The sequence below is a fragment of the Octodon degus genome, unplaced genomic scaffold (genome assembly GCF_000260255.1).
Source record: "Octodon degus isolate 3935 unplaced genomic scaffold, OctDeg1.0 scaffold00118, whole genome shotgun sequence".
In the NCBI taxonomy this organism is placed as follows: domain Eukaryota; kingdom Metazoa; phylum Chordata; class Mammalia; order Rodentia; family Octodontidae; genus Octodon; species Octodon degus.
The window spans coordinates 3,581,138-3,589,507 of NW_004524694.1; positions in this window are offsets into that span (position 1 = coordinate 3,581,138).

Below are 8,370 nucleotides of genomic sequence, written 5' to 3' on the forward strand. Positions count from 1 at the left end.
AGGGCTCCAGTCTAACAGTGTCGCTGTTACCTTGGGACATCTGTGGAGGCCCTTGCCATGTGACCCTGGTTCCCATGTGCATGTCAGCATCACTCTCTGCTGATGAGCCCATGAGTGAGTAGATAAGATGCATTTGGGAAACAATATGGAGACAAGATTCATTATGATTTGTTCTTTGCTTTCTTAGATAAATTAGATTTCTTTAAAAAAAAATAATGAATTGTTTCTCTGTTTACTTAAACATGTGGGGCCTCTCCAAAGTCTGAGCCTCACATGTAGAATTCACTACATTTTGAAATCCTGTAAAGTCCATGAATTCGTGGGTGTGTGCAGACACGTGCACACACATACACACACACACACACACACACACACACACTCACAATGTCGTGTGTGGTTGCTGGAACTGTTGCCTTATGAGCCAGGACACTGATGCCCAGAAGTAAATTTCCTTCAGTATTTTCTTCTCTGGCTTTTTGATGTCTGGCTTGTAAATACATGTAGCACCTGTGCTCTAATAAAAAAATGTATCCAGAGAATTCTAAAAATCCAGAAAGGTCACTGTTTGCATCTTATGTGTCTGTCAAGTGACATTTTTGGTTGAAAGCAAGTTTATTTTGGGGACTGGTAACTCGGAGTAACAGCTGCAAAAAAGGAAAGGAAAGGAAATCTCGTTACTTGGTTCTCTCTCTAAATATTTGTTTAAAACCCAAATTCCACATTTGATTGGTCTTCATGAGTAAAATTGTGCCAGATGGGGAGATACAGATTGAAACCAGAATAACCTGGAGTGTAGAACTTCTGGATTTAGAGAAAAATCTGTTAAGAACTGAGAGCGCGGACAGCCTCTAGCAGGTGTGCTCTCAACTGGGACCTGTGTCTCAAGCCTGGTCTTCCTCGTCTGCAGGGCAGACATTAATGATGCTACAGAGCCTTCAAATCACTGCCCTGCTCTGCTCTTGGGGTCCCACTGAATCCCACTTGTAGCCCTGAGCACTCAAGGTCCAAGCCAGCATTGGCTTATGGCAGAATGATACAGCAGTAGGGTGTGGTAGGGACGCAGAGAGTGAGATAGAGAACAGCTCCTCTCCTGGTGGTGACCAGGAAGCAGAAGAGCTGGAGAAGACTAGCTGAAGGACAGACCCAGCTTTCAAAGGCAGGCCTTCCTGATCTACTTCCTGCTACTGGACCCCATCATCTTTGTCCCTGAGCAGGGGATGACTTGTACTAAATAACAGAGCTCAGCTTTGGGGCTGCCAATTGTTTCTTATGTTGCAGTAGCTGCCCTTTCCCAGTGCTGGTCTGGTCACATGATGCCTTATAGTGTTTGCCCAGCAAGTCCCCAAACAACTCCAGCCAGAGGGCAGTGGACACTCCTGTCCTCCTGGAGAGGCATCCAAGCCAGAGAGGTTGGAGGATGTGACAAAGGCTCAGATCCCAAACTGGTCTGTCCTAAGCTCTCCATTTTGGAGCCTGGTCTCCCTGCCTCCCATCTGTCTCTCCTTCCTTCTTTCACCACCACAGTTTCAGGGCTGGTCGGCATGTTGACACCCATGCGCTTCTCTGTGGTGCCTACTACGGCCTTCTGTGAGGTGGGTCTACCAGGCCACTGTGGTTCTTGGGCTTCATAATTTCGGGGCCATAATCTTTGGATGTCTATGACTTCAGTCTTAAGAAAGGTCACGTTTCTTGGGAGGAAGGACTGTTGCTTTCTCAGCCTAGACCAACAGAGATCACTGCCAAGAAACAGTTTTTTTGGTGATTTCCCTTTCTCTCTTGGGTACAAGTCAGACTAGAACTCAGCTCTCTGGCTTCCCTGTCAGCCCAAGGAGCAGCCACGGGATTTCCCAACAGTTGTCTCATCTATGAAAGATGGCACCTTGAGCTTGTGGGTGCTGCTCTGTCACCCATGCTCATGACTTCCAGCACTGAAAAAGTGAGCACCTCAGACATGAAAAAGCAAAGACCCAGGCAACAATGACCTTCCCTGTTTTCCTCAAGTGTAGCAGCAGTCCAGAGGATGCTGACTGGTTGTAGATTTGCTTTGTGTTTTTTCTACCCACACATTTTTCCTGTTTTTCATCAGGGTATGTTAGTTGGCAACAAGCAAAGCCTTCCAAACACATGGAAATTCCAAACTGGTTCTTGAGGTGGCGATTGAGATGGGGCATGGTGATGCACGTTTGTAGTCCCAGCATTTGGGGGACTGAAAACAGGAGAATCACTATGAGTCTGATCTATGTAATGAGACCCTGTACACCCTGTAGACCCTACCCTAAATTCATAAAACAAATAAATAAAATTAAAATCCAAAATCAGGCATCCAATGCAAGCATCTTACTCTCCAAGGTAGAAGAATATGGATTTGTGAATTCTTTCCTGCTTGTTCGAGAACAGATTCTCATACCTCATATCCAGAGGCCTGGGGGTCCAGAGGCTGTTGGCTTGGATCCTGATGACCTTCGATTCCAGCTTTTAATGTTTATAGATCTTTGCTGTGCAGAGACAGAAGCGGAAGTGGCTCCAAAGTGGCTTTCCAACACTGCATACACCTCTGTCTCCTGTCTCCTGGCTCCAGGGCTTCCCGTGACCACGGGGATCGCCTTCCTCTGGGGGCCGATTCGCTGCTCTGCAGTTCTTCAGTCACTGTTTGTGTTATGCTTGATCAAACGTTCCAGGGATAACAGGCTTTAAATAAGTACTCAGAGGCTCACGTACAGCCCACAAAACGCACATGAAAGTCAATGTCACGAAGTGTACACAGACAAGGACACATGGATTACAGAAAGGAAGCGAGGACAGGGTCAGCCCAGGACAGATGAGGAGGAAATCTGTCCACAAATTACATAATCCACAAATTATATAATACATTACCAAGTAACATGTTAGATCTCAAAATTTCCAGGAAAAGTTTTTTTCTCCTCATCCTTCTCTTTGCTTAAATACTGAAAATGAGTTATGATGCAAAATCCCATCCTTTTCAACCTGTAATAACACCCACACCTGGAGACAATATTAAAACAAGCAGAAAATAACCAACCTCCGTTTACGTTCTCCTGTATTCCTGTTACTATAACTACCACATCTAACTATGGCATTGGCTCAGGCTTCCCCAGGTTATGAAGCTCTTCTTATTCCATTTTTCAGCCTGAACAACTCTGGGACTCCCTATTTCTGTGATACATGCCTCAGTGCATGTGGACAGGAGTCAACATGCCTGACAAGACCACATTCCTCAGCTTTTGTCTCTGTGATCCAACAGAGAGGAAAATAAGGAAAATAACTCACAGGGGAAAAGCTATGCTGGCTTACAGTTTCAGAGGCTTCCGTTCAGGCCTATTTGCTTCCTTTTCTGTGACCCTGAGTGAAGCAGAGTGATACAGCAGTCAGGAGTGGTAGGGACGCAGAAGGATGAGGTGGAGAACAGCTCTTCACCTAGCAGTGGCCGGAAGCAGAGGGGCCAGAGAAGACTGGCTGAAGGCCCAGATCCAGCCTTCAAAGGCAGGCCTTCATGGTCTACTTCCTGCTTCCTGGGCCCAACCTCCTCACAGCCCTTCCAGCTGGGAACTCATGAAACCATCGACGAGGTTGCCTCCTCATGGTAAATGTGCTCTCCATTCTGAACACGGCTGCCCTCAGCCAAAGCACTGCAGAGGCTTAGGGGAACACCTCATATTTTAGCCATAACAGAGACTGATTGGAATTTATATGTAGATATGCCTGAAGATTCTACCACCAGACTCGTTGAAAGGACCAAGTGCGCACAGCCATTCCAAAGTCAGCTCCTGCTCCATATGGCTGCCCTGCTAATTGCTCTACAAAATACAGACTTCCTACTACAACCCTTACTTACAGTGTGCTCGTGGATCAGGAAATCAGGTAGGACTGTTTTGGGTGATTCTTTGGCTCCCTGTGGGTCTGTTGGAAGCATTGGGCGACAGCTGGTCTGATGGCTTGGTCAGCTGGCTCACACACCTGGTAGGGACAGCAGGAACTCCACGTTCATCTTTGCCTTTTTTCCTCTCCAGTCCCCTCAGGGACTCTGTGTTCCTTCTAGCAAAGTAGTTGGACCTTACGTGAAGCCTCAGTGCTCAGAAAGTGGAAGTTGCCAGTCTTAAGGCACAGATGTGGTTTAAGAAGTCACAGAGGCCCCCACCTCAGGGAAGGGAACACAGGTTTATATAGCATCCACTCAGCCCACACCAGCAAGGGAGGCTGCAATCTAAGACCATGTACTAATGATGACCAGATATTACGAGTAGATGCTCACAGTTTTAAGAAACTTCCCTACACAGGAGAGAAAAGCACGACATGTTACTGGGTTTGGAGCTTCAATTCTCTTCTGGATGATAGGCTGGCTCTGAATTTCCTGGAGCATGGAGTAGGTCACTACCCCCTGGCCACCCAGGAAGACCTTCAGAGGAGAGATGGTCCTAATATTGTTCAGAAGGATGGGTGTCCAGCAGATCTTTCCTCCCCAGTGATAGGCCTAGAAATGTTTCTCAAAATATACCCACACCCTTGCCTCCAGAATTTATGATTGTACTCTCTATACAGCAAAAGGGGCTTTTCAGACATGACTCAGTTAAGCACATTGAGATAGAGAATTATCTTGAATTATCTGGAAGGGCCCAATGTAACCACAAGGGCTCTTGCAAAGGGAAGGCAGGAGGCACAGCGGTCAGTAGAGGAAATGGTGGTGACAGAGTTCAGAGGGACTTGAGGAGGTCATGGACCCAGGGGAGGTGGGAAGATTCAAGAAGCTAAAAGAGAATAGATTCTCCAATGGAGCTTTCAGTGTACAGCCTTTCTAATGTCCGGGTTTTAGCCCCAAGGCTGTGAAGAGATGCCACGAGTTTGGCAACTTATTGATAATTCTGAAGCAGGGTGATGTGGAACATGGGCTTTCACTGTAGTATTCTTTATACTTTGTGTATGTTTTAAATTTTTCATGATTAAAAGTAAAGTGAAAGAGAACTATGATCTTGAATGTTAGAACAAATGCCAAGGATTTCCCACAGAGAGGACCCTCTCCTGGGAGCACGACTGTCCTGGCTCTAGACCCTGCAATTGGTCTCCCAGAGTTCCCAAGCCTGAGCAGCATTCCATGGAAGGCCACCTCCGCCTGGTCTGAGAGAGTAACACAGCCGCGAGCAGCCTGAGAGTTGCCTCCCTTCCCCTTCAAGGTTCTTGACAAGTTCCAGAGCCAAGAGCAGAGGCAGCGAGTCAAGTTCAAGGCCAGAAAAGGGCAGCTTTGGTCTTTCTTCTGAGTTTCTGCTTCCTGCTCCGGGAGGGGCCGTAGTCAAAGCCTTGACACTGCTTTGCTCTCTGGAGTAGCACAAGCTCTTTCCAGGGAGCTACAGAATCATCCCCTAGCTGAGCTCTAGACGCCCCGTGCGTAGACCTGCCCCCTGCTGGTTGGATTAGCACACCTCCCCTCATCCCACCACAGGCTCCTGTGCTCCAGCGTGGTGCACGTGAGGTTTTGGCCGCCTAGTCAGAATCACTCGGGCTTCTAGCTCCCACATCACCTCCTCTCAGAGGCTTTTCTCATCCGGGCCTCTAAAGCTGCCTGCTATTTAAAATTCTGAGCATCTGTTAACAACCGACTTGCCAGAGCAGCCATTGGTGCAGCTGTCTTGTGCAACTCTGGGTGAGCACAGCCGGGACTGCATCACCCGCTTCGCCTGCGTCGCGCAGCCCAGGGCCCAGCACGGGGCCTGCTGGAGGGGAAGGTCTCTCGGACTGGGGGCTGAACGAGTACAAGAAGACAGATTTTGTGCATTTTATGATTCCTTCGCAGCCGAGTCGTGGATTCGTAATGTCTATAAGGTGGCAGAGAAGAGGACAGTGTGTCACGGGAGACTGACTAATTCCAAGCTCTGGAGAAACTTCAGGGGGTTAGGAGGGCCTTCAAAATGTCGCAATCACCTTCCGCTCACCCTGCAGAGCGCGGTCCACAGCGCCATCTGCTGGGATAATATAAAACTAAGCTTATTTTTCCGTAAACTTTGCCTCTAGAATCTTGTCTCAGCAGCTGGGCTTAAGAAGAGCGGCAGGCAAGCCTCGCCCTGGACACGCCCCGGACACGCCCTGGACTCTGCGGTCTCCCACACGCGTGTGCATGCCCCCGTCTGTGCATCCATGCACGTGTAAGTGAATGGACATCGCCACAAATGCGAAGCCAAAGCCCAGGGCTCAGCTGGATCTAGGCATAGAACAGTCTCCAGGAGCCCGAGGACCCTGGAGTACCTCTAAGAAGTGAGCAGTGTCAGGCTCGAGCGCTGCAGGGGCCACTGCTGTGTCTCACTCAACATCTGCTGCTTTGGGGCCAGACGGAGGGGACCGCAGAAAGGCTGAACTGTGGTCTTTGATCAGTTTCCTGAGCTAAAATGACGGGGCCCAGCTGCTGAAGAGCTATTCCAAGGACTTCAGGGGGTTTCCAAATGCTTACCGTATGCTCATTAAACTTTAGATGGGTTTGTATTTTTATACTGTAACCTGATCTTCAGAAAGAACACTCTAGTCTTCTCTCTCCCTTCTCTCTGTCTCTGTCTTGCCCTCTCCTACACCATTGAATATGCAGTAAAGGCTATCTTAAACATTTATAAGAATGCTGTTGTCTACTTCATGCTGAAAATATCATAGAAGACTGAAAATAGTCCTCTGGAAGCCGAGATTATTTCACCTGGAGAGGAGAAGGTTGATGAATAGAACTAAAAGATGTGTGGGCTGCTTCACCTCTGGTCTTATGTTCCAGAGCTCTGTGCAGGAGGAGCCAGGCCACCTCGTGAGGAGCACGCTGCTCCGTGCGACGGCGAGCCCTGTTGTGTCCAGGGTCTTCTTGGTCTGCTGAGAACCGTTGTGCCAAGTATGGATGCCAGCTGTTCTCCAGAGTTCAGAGGTGACAACAAAGGAAACCCACTGATTGACAGCATGGCTGGGGGGATGGATTAAAGACTGCAAAGACTGTCCCGAGTGAGCCTTTTCATTCTGAAGGAGGCATGGGGTAGGGTGATGGTGAATCTTTCCAAGATAAGCAGATTGACGGGAATTGGAGGCGGGCACGCATTTACTGCGCCCCTAGTCTATGAGAGGCCCTGTCCAGGCCGCTGGGCAGCATCTGATACATGCTCATGACCTTGTTCTCCCCTTGTAAGGAATGAGTGTGCTGGAAGGGGCAGGAAAGAGTGATGCCAAGAAGCTCTGAGTGCCTCTTCTCATAGAAATGGCCAGGTGTCCTTCCACTGAGCCTTGGGGGGAGGGGGTGTGGTTTGTTTGATGGGAAGGCTGGGGGTGCAGGGTGAGCAGCTCAGAGCCAGGCCGGGGCAGTGCGGCAATGCTCCCACCTCGGTAGTGGGGACCAAAAGACGGTGCTGGGGCTGGAGCAGAGGCGAGTATTGGGGGGTCTGGGAAAGCTAGTTGTGGGTGTCTTCTAATGCCATGCTAAGCACCCTGGCCTTTGCCTCAGTCTGTGAGCAAAAAGATGTTAGCTCCAACCGGCAAGATGTCGGCGGCCTAAAGGAATGGAGTGACCGTGTGTGCCCGAGGGCTGCACTTTATACTGCTGGGTGTTGGGACTCACGGGGTCCTTCGAGGTCCGAGAAGTCTGAGCGCTCTGGTGCCTTCTGCAGCAGAGAAGGCGTTTGCAGCGGCATGCTTAGCAGCACTGTCTGAATCTATCATAAATAAACTCCCATGTCGTGGTAAGCTGCACACGGTATCACAGCTATACCACCGACTAAGGTTTACATTTCTGGCTATTTTTCTAGAAGGACTTTGGGCTTATTCTATTTTCTATTATGAACAAAGAATATCTGAGACTCTGACTTTTAAAGAAAAGCAGTTTATTTTGGCTCACGGTTCTGCAGGCCCCAAAGGGTGTGGCGCTGACATCTGAGTGGCTTCTGGGTGGGCCTTGCTCTGCTTCCAGTCTTGGCAGAGAGCAGGGAATCGAGTGGCCCCTGCGGAAGGGCCTAAATGCAAGGGCAGCTGGCCCCACCAAATCCTGCTCTCCTGATAGGGAGCCCAGTCCCAGTGGAAAAGCACTAATCTAGTTTGCTAAATTTACACACCTACAATGTTTGAATGGCATTAGAATACCCATCTCTGACAAAATTAAACAAAAAAAGGGGATATAAATGAAGGGCCATTTTGTATATGTATATAGAAATTAGGTTAGATATACAGCTACTTTCTCTTAGTTCAATGGGAAGAAAGATTTGAACAGTGGACAGGATATCATGTCTGCATCTTGTACTATGAGTAACTACTATGAAGACAACAATATGTAATGTATTAATTATTGTAACTGTCCTACTGAAAATGTCTCATTGCCATTTCTTTCTCAATAAAATTAATTTTTTTTTT